At 45.7% G+C, this 16,291-nt stretch overlaps 1 non-coding gene across 1 annotated transcript; it reads left to right on the top strand.

The window, feature by feature from the left end:
* The first annotated feature begins 10,515 nt into the window (after nucleotides 1–10,515).
* Trnat-ugu (transfer RNA threonine (anticodon UGU)) lies at nucleotides 10,516–10,590 on the top strand. The gene has a single exon. It is a non-coding gene; the product is annotated as a tRNA-Thr (tRNA).
* Nucleotides 10,591–16,291: the final 5,701 nt, after the last annotated feature.

Consider the following 16,291-nt stretch of genomic DNA (forward strand, 5'->3'; position numbering starts at 1 on the left):
TTCCTTTTTTATACCTACAAATGATTTGTAAAAGTAAAAATGATAAGTTTTGTCATTGTTCTGATGTCATGTACAAACTATCGCTACAGCTCAATAGACAAGTCAGACGAAGATAAGGACATACCTCTTGTAGTGTTTTATCCAGTTCGAAGAGGGAGCCAGTTCTAGTATTCCTGTCTTTTAAATTAAGTATTACCTGTGCTGCAAATTTCACTTTTTCTTATACGAGAAAGAAATGATTGTGGGTGCAGTGCAGGAACGACGACAGTAATTAGCTTCATCCACACTTTCTGCTGTCTATTAAATAAAAACACTGGTTCTGATCGGCACGGACTCTCTATATGGAAAATATTTTACAATTTCTCATTTCTCTTAAAAGCTTGTCTTCGAATAAAAATATGAAGCGATACTTCAGCGAACGATCGCTCTTGACTGTCAATCAAAATGTTTCGCAAGTACCCTTCTACAGTAATTTCGAAGCACACGAAGATATAGATAATTTCCTCGTCGTAATTTACCTGCATAATAATACACCTTCGTCAATCATTCCTTTACCCTACAACTGACCTTACGTGCTTGTTCCGTTTACTGTCGTTTTGCTGTTTAATAGAAGTATCAGCGCTTCTTTTTGTTTTTACTTTAAATTCCTTGCTCTTGAGAGGGAGGCAGGCCTGTTCGAGAACTTCCCCACGCTCTATTCAGCCATAAGCGTTACATACATTTTTGTTGTTGATTTATACAATTTTGATTTAAATTTATTTCTTCTTAAAATTAAAATTGGATTTCTTTTTATTTTGTTACAATGAAATGTCCAGATAGTAGTTTTTCAATATGCTATTGCTTTTATTCAGTTGTTTGTTTCACAGATTTTGTTTTCTATGTTATCTTTGTTACAGTGTAATTCACTTTTATACTAGTTACACGATTTTTCACTTTGTTTGTAGCAGTTGTTCGTTTTGATAAATGTTTTGATTTCCTACGCTAACTTTTATACATATGTGTAACTTGTTTTTGTTCGTGTTTGGCTTGTTGAGAATAATTCAAATAACTTTCCTCATTTACTATATATCCCTATCTCTCATATTTTTACCGTCTTTTGTGTTTCGCAGTTGTGGGCTTCGTGATGTGAAATTGGTTTCTTAGAGTCATGTTTTATATTTATACTATTTATTGTAGATATGGTTATGCTACAGCTTTTTATTGTGCCCTTTCTCTTAGTATGGGATGTCTATATTGGTTTTACATAACATTTATCTAGTTAACTATTGTTGGCAATTTATGAAACATTTATTCTAAGTACACGTTTCATGTGACATATTTGCTATATTTTTCCATGGAGATGTTCAGCTATGGCCTCCTTGGGGAACACGGTTGAGACCAGATCTTCAGAGATTTTTGAAGATTTCTGAGAAACCTTTCTGGCTGGTACAATCTGTTTCATTGACTTCCTTGATGCTATAGGGCGTTTTCCTACATATCGGCCGTGTTGTAGAGAATGTCTTTCCCATATCTAGCTCTTAAGTTTACTGGTGCGGTCTGAAGGGGCATTGTTCTCGCTAGGACATGTACATCATCGCTAGTTGATATATATGACAACCTTAGGAAGCACGTCAAAAGCCGTCTTTCTGTAGCGAATAGCTTGTCTGCCACTGTTTTGTTTATGTCTCACGTGGCGGCTACTCCATATCCCAGATCTGGCCTGGCAAAAGTTTTCCAAATATTCACAGCTCTTTTGGCTTTAAAACTCATGTAGTTTGCCTTGTCTCCTATTATTTGTAATTACCTTTTTGGGTCTTTTTCCAGTAGAATCTTTAAGTGGGCTCTCCGGCTGAGCCTTTTTCCTGGTGGAGTCCTAGTTATCGGGTTGTGTTATTCAGTGGCCAGTTCCATAGTGAAAGATGGTATTCTCTGTCTTCCTGGTACTTATTAAGAGGCATGTGACGATGCAGCTACGCTACAGATCACTTTATTTATGAAAATACAAAGAACAATCACCAACAAATTTTACATATTCACATACTCCTTTACCTTTAACCCAAATGAATACAGACTCATTAAGAGATATTTTTCTTTTGTTACGTGTATACAATGACAATGCAGAGGTAGACATATAGGCAGATTTACCAAAGTCTTTATTTGCAAGTTCAGCCGTATGGTAGGTACGGTAAGCAATAATGTCTCTATCAACAAAGCTTTCAAGTCCAGGAACATTAGGTACTCCTGTACCTCCTCGTACAATAGCTACAGTAAGCCAACCATTACCATGTGTAAATGTATCATTAATATCAATACTAAAATTAAGTCTACATCCACAGAAAACACAGGGTCCGTCGACAAGAGCAGTGGCAGCAACAGTCTTCACAGCATTCTTCTTCTTGTTAGCGGCAGATGTGGAGAATTCAATATTTTCGATGGTTTTATAGACTGTTTGCTTAGAGCGACGACGGCATGGCATCTTGGCAGCGTTCAATGCAGTTGCCTGTGCAGCAGCAGCAGCAGCGCGAATGAGCCGCTGCGCGGCTTTCTGTTTTGTTCGGGTCTGATTTGACCCTTCAGTTGGCCATCTACCTTTCTAGATTTGTCAGATATCTCCTGGCCTTGTCGTAGCTGTGTCAAGCAGCACATCATTTATATCGTATTTGAGCATTACAAGAATGTGTCTCCTACCGTCCCAATTAACTTGCATTTACGAGTATCTATGTTCAAAATTAATATTCATCACACCGTTGGGTGGCTTGCGGAGTATAAATGTAGATGTAGATGTAGATAACAAACGGAAATTCTGCCTCGTAATTCTGAATCGCCCTACAGTCAGTCAATGACAGCACTTTCCCACGTACATCAGCGTCATCAACAAATGGCCTCAGACTGGTTCCTCCGGTATCTGACAGATCGTTTATGTACGTGGAGAACACGGGAAGTCCTATCACATTTCCGTGGGACATTCCTGACTCAGTGCCACAAGACTCCGCAGCCAAGTGTACAGGTTCATACTGTTCATGGTTTCCGGTATTCATTGTTACGCAAGCAGTCGCCACTCAGATGCTATTCTGAGCGATTGCATCTATGTCCAAACTCTGCACACTGCTCTCAGGTGCGTGGCAAACGATACTTCCCGTCGCACCACATACTTGTTCCATTCCCACATGGAGCGAGAGACAAATGATTCCTTGAATGCATCTGTGCTCGCTGTAATTAGTCTAATCAACATATACATCTTCATGACTACTCAGAAATTCACAGTTAAATGCCTGTCAGAGAGTTCATCGAAACGCTTTGAGCCTAATTCTCTACGGTTCCACTCTCTAACAGGGAGCGGAAAAGCGAACACTTAAATCTTTCCGTGGGAGCTCTGATTTCTCTTATTTTTTCTGATGACCATTTTTTTCAGTGTACTCTGGCAACAATGAAATGTGTTCGCATTCGGAGGAGGAAGTTGGTGATTGAAATTTTATGAGAAGATCCTGCCAAAACCAAAAACGCCCTTGCTTTAATTACACTAGTTAACAAATTTAAACTTTTTTTCTGCATCTGGTGTGTAAATGGGTGGATCTATCTAATTTTAGGGTGCTGAATACACTGGTAAAATCAGTTTGTCTCTATGATGTCATATTTCCTAGATACACAGCAGAATAGAAAATGGTAATAGCGAGAACTGACACAAATAAGTCAAACAAAAATGCACATTCAGAATGTTTGAAATCAATACTATTTTGTATGTATATATGGGCAAGATGCCAATTAAAGGTCCAAAATAGTTCAAAAGATATTTTCACCTTTAACCGTTTTTGGGTTTTAAAAAATGCGACGATGGAACTCTTCTTTTGCTTGCCATTTCATCACTCTCCCTAATAAGACCCCAGCAGTAGTGACCCATCATCGAAAGGTTCCAATGACCTTCGTAACGGTGTTCGATGGTAAGAATGTCTTGGTGAAAGCGTTCACCATGCTCATCGCTTACGGCACCCAAATTTTCCGGGAAGAAATCAAGGTAAGAATGTACAAAGTGAATTTTCAGTGGCATTCTACACCCCCCATGTTCTTATAGTTGTCCAACAGATCATTCACAATGGTAACATAGTTTTTGTCTTTTCTGTTACCCAAAAAGCCCTTCACAATCGATTTAAAAGAAGACCAAGCAGCTAACTGTATATCTGTGAGTTTGTTATCAAAGGTTGGATCTTTCAGCAATTTTCTTATTTGTGGTCCAACAAGTATACCCTCTTTCAGCTTTGCCTCACTTAATTTGGGAAACTTATCTTTTAAGTGATTGAAGGCCTCACCTTCTTTATCCAGAGCTTTTACAAAGTTCTTCCTAAGACCCAATTTGATATAAAGGGGAGGCAAAATGATTTTATCGGGTTCAACCAATGGGATATTGTTCACATTTACGTTTCCGGGAACAAATGTCTTCCTTGTTGGCCATCCCTTGACTGTATAGTGGTTCTTGGTGTCACGGCTGTCCCAAAGGCACAAAAAGCAGCAGTGAATCCAGCCTATAAATCTGTAAGTAGTGCAACAACGTTTAAATCACAGCAAAGCTGCCATTCATGATCCTTATCTTTGATTGCCTCTAGCAGCAAAGCCATGGTTTCATACGTTTCTTTCATGTCTACTGCGTAAGCAAAAGGTACCCATGGAAATGCATTGCCATTATGCAGTAGTACTGCTTTCAAGCTGGTTTTACTGGAGTCAATAAATAGTCGCCACTTCTGTAGATTATGTTGTTCACCTATCTGCATCATCAGACCATTGACATCTCTACATACACACATTGAATTCTGCATATCGAAATACTGAGCGAAGGAAGCACCTCTTGATCTGAAACAGGAAATTTTTGTCCCTGGAACTAGAACATTCCGTTTTTGCAATCTCGACCGCAAGAGTTCAGTTTGCTGTTTCGGAAGTTTTAGATCGCGAACCAGATCGTTCAGTTGCTTTTGATTAAAGAGTTGAGGCGAAGTGTGTAAGTAGGCTGTTTAGGTTTTCTTATTGGTAACGCCACGTAGCGCTCTGTATGAAAAATCACTGGCTGTGCTGTGTGCAGTCTGTGGCTAGTTTGCGTTGTTGTCTGCCATTGTAGTGTTGGGCAGATGGATGTGAACAGCGCGTAGCGTTGCGCAGTTGGAGCTGAGCCGCCAGCAGTGGTGGATGTGGGGAAGTGAGATGGCGGATTTTTGAGAGCGGATGATCTGGACGTGTGTCCATCAGAAATAGTACATTTGTAAGAATGGATGTCATGAACTGCTATATATATTACGACTTTTGAACACTAGTAAGCTGGCAGTGGTGGCGCTCGCTGTATTGCAGTAGTTAGAGTAACGAAGATTTTTGTGAGGTAAGTGATTTGTGAAACGTATAGGTTAATTTAGTCAGGGCCATTCTCTTGTAGGGATTATTGAAAGTCAGATTGCGTTGCGCTAAAAAATATTGTGTGTCAGTTTAAACGCAGTCATGTATAATTTTTCTAAGGGGACGTTTCAAGTGTCATGATACTGAGGGCAGTACTCTTCTATATGTTCAATACTTTCTGATTCACTTGACATGGTGTCTGCTTCCGTGGCTTTCAAGATACGGACAGGAACAGGCAACCCCTCATCATGGGGCACAGACAAATGCATTGAAGATAAATTTGGATACTTTACTTTATGTCTAGTTTTGCTTGAATGTCCCAAAATATTTGTAAGACAGATTTAACAGTCTGAATAATGATCTTTAGGCTCACATCACACCATCGGAACAGCGAATGGCGTGGCTCGACGTTTTCCTTTCGAACACTCGGTTAAGATTGTAGTACAGGTTATGCAGGTGATATGAGGTGCAAAATTTTATCTTGATGATCAACAGGACAATCAAAATACAATTTATATGCCTTCATAACCAAATCATTGATTGGTTTTCTTTGGGCTTTTGGAGTGAATTTCTCACACATAACAAAGGTTGTCGGGGAGTTTTAGACAGCAACGAGATTTGCTAGTTGATGTATGACATCCCAGATGCAAAGTGACTGTTGACTAGTGTTATCGACACCCCAAGTCGCCCATGATGTCGGTAGCGCTCTCTCCCCTATTGCGAGATAACACGAAACTAACTGGCTTTCTTTGAACTTTTTCGGAGTCCTGCTTCAGTGCTATCTGTTGCGGGTCTCACGCCTTCAGCGATACTCCATAGTGCTGTATAGGCAGTCTCTTTACGAGACCTGTCCCATCTCCTGAGTGTTCTGCCGGTAAATGGCATACTATGCTTCGCTTTCCCACAACGTCATCTGTATGATCGCTGCAATTTATGTCATTTGCATCTGTAATCCTTAAGTATTTAGTCGAATTCACAATCTTTAGATTCATGTGATTCATTGTAGAACTGAAATTTAGCGTATTCTTATCAGTACTCATGTGGTTGTCTTGATACTTCTCACTATTTATAATCAGTTACCATTTTTTGCACAATACAGATATGTTGTCTAAATCATTTTTCAATTGGTTTTGATGTGTTGATGAGTTTAAGAGACGGTGAATGACAATATCACCTGCAAACAATGTAAGAGGGCTGCTCGGATTCTCTCCTAAATCGTTTTATACTGGGTGTTACAAAAAGGTACGGCCAAACTTTCAGGAAACATTCCTCACACACAAATAAAGAAAAGATGTTATGTGGACATGTGTCCAGAAACGCTTAATTTCCATGTTAGAGCTCATTTTAGTTTCTTCCACCTACGCTCAACGGAGCACGTTATCATGATTTCATAGGGGATACTCTACCTGTGCTGCTAGAACATGTGCCTTTACAAGTACGACACAACATGTGGTTCATGCACGATGGAGCTCCTGCACATTTCAGTCGAAATGTTCGTACGCTTCTCAACAACAGATTCGGTGACCGATGGATTGGTAGAGGCGGACCAATTCCATGGCCTCCACGCTCTCCTGACCTCAACCCTCTTGACTTTCATTTATGGGGGCATTTGAAAGCTCTTGTCTACGCAACCCCGGTACCAAATGTAGAGACTCTTCGTGCTGGTATTGTGGACAGTTGTGATACAATACGCCAGTCTCCAGGGCTGCATCAGCGCATCAGGGATTCCATGCGACGGACGGTGGATGCATGTATCCTCGCTAACGGAGGACATTTGGACATTTCCTGTAACAAAGTGTTTGAAGTCACGCTGGTACGTTCTGTTGCTGTGTGTTTCCATTCCACGATTAATGTGATTTGAAGAGAAGTAATAAAATGAGGTCTAACATGGAAAGTAAGCGTTTCCGGGCACATGTCCTGTTATTTTCTTTCTTTGTGTGTGAGGAATGTTTCCTGAAAATTTGGCCGTACCTTTTTGTAAGACCCTGTATAAATCAGTAACAGCAGAGGGCTTGTGATCCTCCCTTGGGGGACGGCAGATATAGCGTGTATTTTATTCGATGATTTTTCCGTCAATTATTGCTAACTGTGATTTTTCTGACAAAAATCCACGAGTCCACACCTGCAACGGAAACAATAATCCATAGGTACGGAATTTGATTAGAAATCGCTTGTCAGAAACAGTGTAAAAAGCTTTCTGGAAATCTAAATGTATGGAATCAATTTGTGTTCCCCATTTCATACCGTGTGAATAAAGAGCTGGTTACGTTCCACAGGAACGATATTTTCTGCATCGGTGTTGACTATTTGTCAATAAATCGTTTTCTTCGAGGTAATTAATAATGTTCGAACACTGTGCATGTTCCAAGATCCTACAAGAATCGTCGGTAGTCTCGCGCTCGCGGTCACTACGGGAGCAGTACGTACAAGGCCTGAGAATGTCCCTAGATTCCTCACTCAATAATAACTTATTTCCTGAATCTTCGTTTAGTACGTTTTCGCAGGAGAGTGACGCCTCTCTTCAAGCTTCAGCCACTTCAGATCTTCCTGTGTCACGATCTGTGCTGACCTTCTTTGTATGCGATCTACATCCCGCCGCCTACGTTCAATGGCAACGTGCAATAATCACTCAGAGAAGCCAGTTGGCAGCATGGCAGCACTGGCAGTGGAAGGGTTTCTTTCTTTTTTATTTGGGTTTCGAGACGTGCCCATAAACCCATCTCAGTAGCTGAACATCAGTTATGACGATAGGAAGGTGAAGACAACTCAACACGCAGGCCGCAAGGGAGAATATCTCCGACCCGGCCAGGAATCGAAACCCGGCCCCTTAGACTAGCAATCCCCTGTTCTGACCGCGCAGCTACCGAGGCGGACATAGTGGAGCTTGTCGAGGGGTTCGGAAAACAATGGCGTCGGCGTCGTCGTCGTCGTCGCCGCCGTAATGAGAAAAAAAAGGGTTTTATCTGACGTCGAAAAGGCTGTCGTGCCAAGAGTGGAAGCATTTTTCCAAACGGCTAAGTTTGTAAACTGTTCGCCTGGGTAGTGGTCAAAGCATTCCGTGCATGGCGAAATGGCGCTATCCAAAACTGGCGCTGAGGCAACTTTGCTGCACCACTGGCCCTACCTAGATGATGGGGTGAACGACAGCTGCAGAGATGCGTACAGGTGAGCATATGTGCAACTGTTGAGGAACTGACCGCCCAGGTGAACCAAGACGCTACCAACAGTGTCTCCTCAACGACTGTTCAGGGAACGCTTTCATTCTAGAGAATCTGCAAGGCCATCAATGGTATGTGTTACACTCCTGGAAATTGAAATAAGAACACCGTGAATTCATTGTCCCAGGAAGGGGAAACTTTATTGACACATTCCTGGGGTCAGATACAACACATGATCACACTGACAGAACCACAGGCACATAGACACAGGCAACAGAGCATGCACAATGTCGGCACAAGTACAGTGTATATCCACCTTTCGCAGCAATGCAGGCTGCTATTTTCCCATGGAGACGATCGTAGAGATGCTGGATGTAGTCCTGTGGAACGGCTTGCCATGCCGTTTCCACCTGGCGCCTCAGTTGGACCAGCGTTCGTGCTGGACGTGCAGACCGCGTGAGACGATGCTTCATCCAGTCCCAAACATGCTCAATGGGGGACAGATCCGGACATCTTGCTGGCCAGGGTAGTTGACTTACACCTTCTAGAGCACGTTGGGTGGCACGGGATACATGCGGACGTGCATTGTCCTGTTGGAACAGTAAGTTCCCTTGCCGGTCTAGGAATGGTAGAACGATGGGTTCGATGACGGTTTGGATGTACCGTGCACTATTCAGTGTCCCCTCGACGATCACCAGTGGTGTACGGCCAGTGTAGGAGATCGCTCCCCACACCATGATGCCGGGTGTTGGCCCTGTGTGCCTCGGTCGTATGCAGTCCTGATTGTGGCGCTCACCTGCACGGCGCTAAACACGCATACGACCATCATTGGCACCAAGGCAGAAGCGACTCTCATCGCTGAAGACGACACGTCTCCATTCGTCCCTCCATTCACGCCTGTCGCGACACCACTGGAGGCGGGCTGCACGATGTTGGGGCGTGAGCGGAAGACGGCCTAACGGTGTGCGGGACCGTAGCCCAGCTTCATGGAGACGGTTGCGAATGGTCCTCGCCGATACCCCAGGAGCAACAGTGTCCCTAATTTGCTGGGAAGTGGCGGTGCGGTCCCCTACGGCACTGCGTAGGATCCTACGGTCTTGGCGTGCATCCGTGCGTCGCTGCGGTCCAGTCCCAGGTCGACGGGCACGTGCACCTTCCGCCGACCACTGGCGACAACATCGATGTACTGTGGAGACCTCACGCCCCACGTGTTGAGCAATTCGGCGGTACGTCCACCCGGCCTCCCGCATGGCCACTATACGCCCTCGCTCAAAGTCCGTCAACTGCACATACGGTTCACGTCCACGCTGTCGCGGCATGCTACCAGTGTTAAAGACTGCGATGGAGCTCCGTATGCCACGGCAAACTGGCTGACACTGACGGCGGCGGTGCACAAATGCTGCGCAGCTAGCGCCATTCGACGGCCAACACCGCGGTTCCTGGTGTGTCCGCTGTGCCGTGCGTGTGATCATTGCTTGTACAGCCCTCTCGCAGTGTCCGGAGCAAGTATGGTGGGTCTGACACACCGGTGTCAATGTGTTCTTTTTTCCATTTCCAGGAGTGTATTTCGGGAACAGACACCATCTTCATATAGTTAAAAGGCTACCCGGCCATTGATCTTCTGTGCGAATGCACACGCCTTACCCGAACTCTTACGGGACTCGTCAGCTTCGCCTGGCGCGAGTAATGAGTAAATGGGCAAATATCTATAGGAGTACTACGAATGTAAGTTGCAGGCAGTTGGGAATGTGGGTCTCGCGGGAGGCGTGGAAGGGATAAGTCCCTGCAGTCGCACTATCCTCTGAGCCAAAATGGTTCAAATGACTCTGAGCACAATGGGACTTATCATCTGAGGTCATCAGTCCCTTGAACTTAGAACTACTTAAACCTAACTAACCTAAGGACATCACACACGTCCATGCCCGAGGCAGGATTCAAACCTGTGACTGTAGCAGTCACACGGTTCCAGAATGAAGAACCTAGAACCGCTCGGCCACACCGGCCGGCCCTCTGTGGCTCAGATGGATAGAGCGTCTGCCATGTAAGCAGGAGATCCCGGGTTCGAGTCCCGGTTGGGGCACACATTTTCAGCAGTCCCCATTGATGTATATCAACAACACCTGTCGGCAGCCAATGGTTTCGATTTAATCATCGTTTCATTCTAGAGAAGCTGAACGGTCATCAATGGTATCTGTTATTTTGGGAACAGATACCATCTTCATAGGTTCAGGGAACGGTGCTACATTTGGGCCTCTGCAGCAGTCGCCAGCTTCATGTACCCAAGCTAACTCTTGTTCATTACCGACGAAGGCTGGAATTAGCATGCAAATGGATGTCCACTTAGTGGCGACAGATGGTCTTTTCTGATGAACAACGTTCTATGCTCCACTGGACAATTGGCCATTGGCGTGTACGGCATGCATAATCAGAAAGTAAAGGGGTCCAAGCTGGATGAGGGAGCGTTGTGGTCTGGAGAATGTTTTTGTTGCCTTGCCTGCGTGACCTCATCATTCTGAAGTATACATCTATCCTTGGGGACCATGTACACCCTTAAATGCGGCTTCTTTCTTTCTCGGCACGGTGATATCTGCAAGCAGGACAACACAACGTGTCACACGGCTCACAGTGTATGTGCGTGGTTTGCAGAGCACCACGATGAGTTTACCGTACTCCCCTGGTCACCAATCTCACCGTATCTAAACACAGTCGACGATCTGTGGGACCACCTCTGTCTGATTGTTCGCGTCGTGGACCCTCAACGAAGAAACCCTGCATAGCTGACCACGACACTGGAGTCGGCATGGCTCCACATCCCTGTTGGTAACTTACAGAACCTCAATGACTCTCTTCCCGCTATCCCCAGTGCAAAAGGCGGTTATTTAGGCTTTTGGCAGGTGAAAACATTAATGCGATTGGACCGTGTATAGACCATGTTGGCCCTGTTTCGTGTGGGTCACACACTTGTGAAGTATTCAATGATGGGTCCCATGAGTGTTTTGTACCAATCTCTTTTTCAGACTGAATGCTTCTTCCTAGAATCCAACCAAGGCTGATATTTCCATATTTCCACAAGACGTTGTTACGACTTCTGCCACCACTTGTTAGCAGCAGACACAGTGGCTGCGCCAAAGACTGAGACGCCATGGAGTTTTACAATTATTTATTGGACTTTCTTGACAATTTCTCCCTCGTCGTCGCTGCCCAGCCCTGCGGATCTCTCCACCTGGCTGCTGCTGTGTAGATTCTCCGACGATGCGAGCAACATGCGCCGCTGATCGCACTCGCGAACCTCAGGCCATCAGTGCTCCGCTGAAGCCAGTATGCCCTGTGGTTGAGATGAACTCGTCACCACTCGCCGACAGCTGGGAAGCCGTCAGTCGCGATGTCCACGAGGTCCCGTCATGGACTGACTATGCGCTATGGGGCCGGGTTGCCGTGAAGACTGGGCGTCAGTCCCTGGCGGCGCCTGTGACCAAGACCTAGCTGCGGCCGTTCCTGCTGGAAGTTCTCGTTGTTCTTAGTCAGCCATGCTGCTGACCGAACTCGGGCCGACCTCCAGAGCTGAAATTGACATCTGGCAGCGAACGGATGACTCCTGAGGGCTGTAACAGACTTCCGGAATCGTCACCTACGAAGATTGAACATTCGGACATGGACCACGTCCGTCCTCAGATACGAACTGCTTCCTAATGGCTTCTGTCTGTTGCTGCCTGCGCTCCACTATTTATATCTAGCAGGAGGACGTTTTTTACCCTCAGTGGTAGCTTTTTGTTATTACTCCCGCAGTATATTGCAGCGTAACTTAGCGTGCTGGGCTCACTTCCCCTTACTCAGCATTCTCCAGGCTTCGCTCAGTGCTCGGTCTGTGTGTGTCCTTGAATCAGTCTGTTGATAGACTGCTGCTGTCAGCAAGGCCACCTGTGCCTGCCTACTTCGCAACGCCTTGGTCGCCGGCGTGCCTCTGTTTTGCCATTCTCCACTGCGTGAAGTAATGCTTACTACATGTGGCTGCAACAACGTGAAACGTAAACTCGCTCAATCCTTCTTCCTGCCGAATCTCCACCATCGTGATGCAATTCAATGCAGCACAAGTAGTGTAACCACTATACGGTTATAACTAGCCGTGAATGCCTGTGTGCGTTACAGCTGTTGCATTCGTTTCTATGACCATGTCAGTGCTTAATACCCTAGGGTGGTTGCGGCCAGACAAGTTACAATACTACCACACACTATGTCTATTTTAACGGCAACCCTCTCTTCTCGATTCAAAGAATAAATATCTGTCATCTCATCGCAGTCCTGAAACAAGGCCCCACTCATTTAATATCCTACTTGTGCCCATTCATAAGACAGAAGCATTCGCAAACTTCATCGCTGTTGCTGCCATCCAGCTTTGAACAAGCTGCCCTGCACTCTACGCAAGATTGAGTGCTCTGTTGCTTTTAGGAAGAAACTGAACCATTTGCTGACTCATCCTCATAACGTTTCCCCAAAAGCTAAAGCCAATTTCCTTCGGACCAGACAGCAAAGATAGGAGCACATAGCAAAACAAGTGCTCCTATCCTCCCCAGATACACTCCTCGGTATTTTACTTCCTCTATGAGTCACGCCACTTTCTTTTACCATATGTTCATTAACTCTGTGTCATAACGTTACTCTTTCTTTCCCACCACTTTCTCGAACACCAGTTGCTGTTAACGGTCGTAGCTAAACCCTACAGAGCTCGAACAAAAATCTGGATACGGCACGAGAGATACGCGCTTGAACATAAATGCACATGCTAGCCAAAGCCAGGAGGTTGCGCTTAGGAGACCATGAACGCCACCTTCACAACGTCCTCAACATGTTCCAAGTGTCAGTCGTGCTCAGACTAGTGTTCCGTGTAGTTGTGAGTGCACTATATAGAAGCAGAGTGAATATGGACGTGGGCAAATTGTTGGTGCTTGTATGGTAGATGCTTCCGCAACCAAGAGAGCTGAAGTCTTAGAAGTGTCAAAAGACACCATATTGAAGATCAGTACAACATCCAGGAACAGTGCAAAACATTCACACGCTAAGTCACGCCGCAAACGGAAGTGTGTAGAGTGATCGTTACAGATCGTCAGTGTTGTAGCGGCACCAACGTTTAGGATAGGGAAAGTTAGTTTTGTGCAATATTTTGAGCACAACTCACAGCCAGGTGTGGGCCGTATTGCAGTGAGTTACGCATATCAACAATTGCGAAGTAGAATAGAGGCCACAGGGCTGTCAAATTGCTGAAAGAGTGTGCGTAGCGGTTTTGCATGTTGCAAATCACAGGACAGAAGGGGCCTACTGGCCAACCTAGCATGTTGTGAGTACGTCACATGGAGCAGCACCTATGGCAAAACAAAGGGGCACAAATGCTTATAAATAGGTGGGGGTTTCTAACAAGATTCATTCAAGTGTGGCAGCTCTCCAGGACAGTGGGGCATGTCACACCACCTGCTACATGCAGCAACAGGTGGGGCGCCAGCGTTCCAGTCCATGGCAGGTCGTTGGTTCGACCCTCTGGGGTCCATAGCCAGCCAGCGGCGGGGCACTCCATGGCTCGCTACCGAGGGCAGGCGTCCTGGCTTCCAACACACGCTGGAGACATCCCGAGGCGAGGGCCGCAGATTCGGATGCCATATCGCAGGCGCTTGTTGTCGCTGTGATCCCAGCCACGCCAGCAGGAAGCATGCAGCTGGCCACCTGCGTCTCACACTGAGCGGCGCTGAGTCAGCAGGGACGCAGACTGCTGAGTCGACTGCCGGCATCCTGATGATGCCGCAACTCCGCTGGCGTACAAGGCCGGCTCACAGCAGTGCGTGCACGGGTCGCTGAGGCAGCCATTCCATGCCAAGCCGTTTCGCAGACAGTGAAGTGGTGTCCTCAGCATTGTGGGACCCAGTGACAGAGATTGAGAGGAATGTGGGCACTGTAGTTGGAAACAATAAATCACTTGGAAAGCTCGTATGAGTCTTAATACAGTGCCTTCTACCTCTTCCCGCTACATCTGGTGTTGGTGTTACATTCAGTGACAGAAGTTGCCACTAGAGTGAAGAGAAGTGTGACAAAAAATGAGAGGATGAGAGGTGCAAAAGTCACTGCAGGACTGAATGTTGCACTTGCAAATCTTGTCAGTACCAAAACAACACCAACGGTGCTCCATTAGTAGGGACTTGCAGGGTGAGCTGGAATTCCAGAACAACTCGTCAGTGATTCCAAGTCCCGTAGCACGAAAACGTGGAGCTGAAGCCTTAAAAGCTGGACAATGGAGCAATGGAAGAAAGTCATTTGGTTGGATGAGTCTTGTTTCGCACTGTTTCCAAGTTATGGCCGAATTTACGTGCCAAAAGCGAAGCATGGATGAGGTTCAGTGATGATTTGGGCAGCCATATCCTGGTATTCCTCAGGCCCCATGGTCACTTTGCAAGGTCGCATTACTGCCAAAGAATATGTGAGCTTTTTGGCTGATCAGGTCCGTTCCATGGAACAATGTCTGTTCGCCAATATTGACGCTGTATTCCAAGATGACAGAGCCCCTGTTGACAGAGCTCAAATCGTCCAGGACTGATTTTATCACCACCTGGCCACCACAGTACCACAGTCACCAGATCCCGATATTATTGAGACTTAATGGTCGCCGGCCGGAGTGGCCGAGCGGTTAAAGGCGCTACAGTCTGGAACCGCACGACCGCTACGGTCGCAGGTTCGAATCCTGCCTCGGGCATGGATGTGTGTGATGTCCTTAGGTTAGTTAGGTTTAAGTAGTTCTAAGTTCTAGGGGACTTATGACCACAGCAGTTGAGTCCCATAGTGCTCAGAGCCATTTTGAACTTAATGGTCGTGATCGCTATCGTCCTCCATCATTACCTGAAGATGCCACTGTTTTGCAGGAGTAGTGGTATAAGACTCCCCAGGACCTGTATTTATCCATTCCTAGACGCCTGGAAGCTGTTTCGAATGCCAGAGAGTATCCTACACCGTATTAAGCATGTTAATGTGTTATATCTGAGGTGTTTCCGTATTCTTGTCCAAGCCCTCTACTTTTCCATAGTTTCTATTTGTTGTTGTACATATCATGAACGAATGTAAACAGAGTGTGCGTTTTTTTATATTTACTACTGTAATTTTTAATTTGTAAATTTATTGTAATACCCACTGAGGTGGCAAGAGTCATACGATAGCGATGTGCACGTATATAGATGATGATAGTATCGCGTTGGCCGTGCCTGGCTCATGTTATGCGTTGGATTAAACCTTGGTTGCTATTCTGTGTTTAGTCTTCCGCAGTTATGGCGATTGTGCTGTTATCCTCTCTTTCTGCAGGTGGCAGCAGCCATGTGGATCGATATTCGTACCTTAGACTATCTTTGGCCTGGCACTTCTGATTTCCGGCTGGGCTGTTTGCGGGAGTTGGTCGGTTGTAGTGGAGCAGCGAGGAAACTTCCATGGTGCGTTGTTTGGCCGGGCCAGCTGGCGGCCTCTATGCGGTGTCGAAGTGTGTGCTGCTGTTCCCATTGCTACGAGGTTCGTGGCTCACCGATCCTCGACATGAAAGTCGAGTTTTCACTTAATCTAGCAGCATGTCACAACTGTTCACGTTGTGTCGTTTGGATTTCGTTGTCGGCTGTTGGGATAGTCTCGCCAGCAACAACGTGTGTTTTCAAGTTGGCAAACTTTAGCCACCGTCCAATGAAGTTTAACTGTGCTTGGTTATTTTAAATTGAAGTGCACCAGCGGAATCTTCTGCCTTGTGGCCGTTAATGTTCTGGTTG

This window comes from Schistocerca cancellata, chromosome 5 (genome assembly GCF_023864275.1).
Source record: "Schistocerca cancellata isolate TAMUIC-IGC-003103 chromosome 5, iqSchCanc2.1, whole genome shotgun sequence".
In the NCBI taxonomy this organism is placed as follows: Eukaryota; Metazoa; Arthropoda; class Insecta; order Orthoptera; family Acrididae; genus Schistocerca; species Schistocerca cancellata.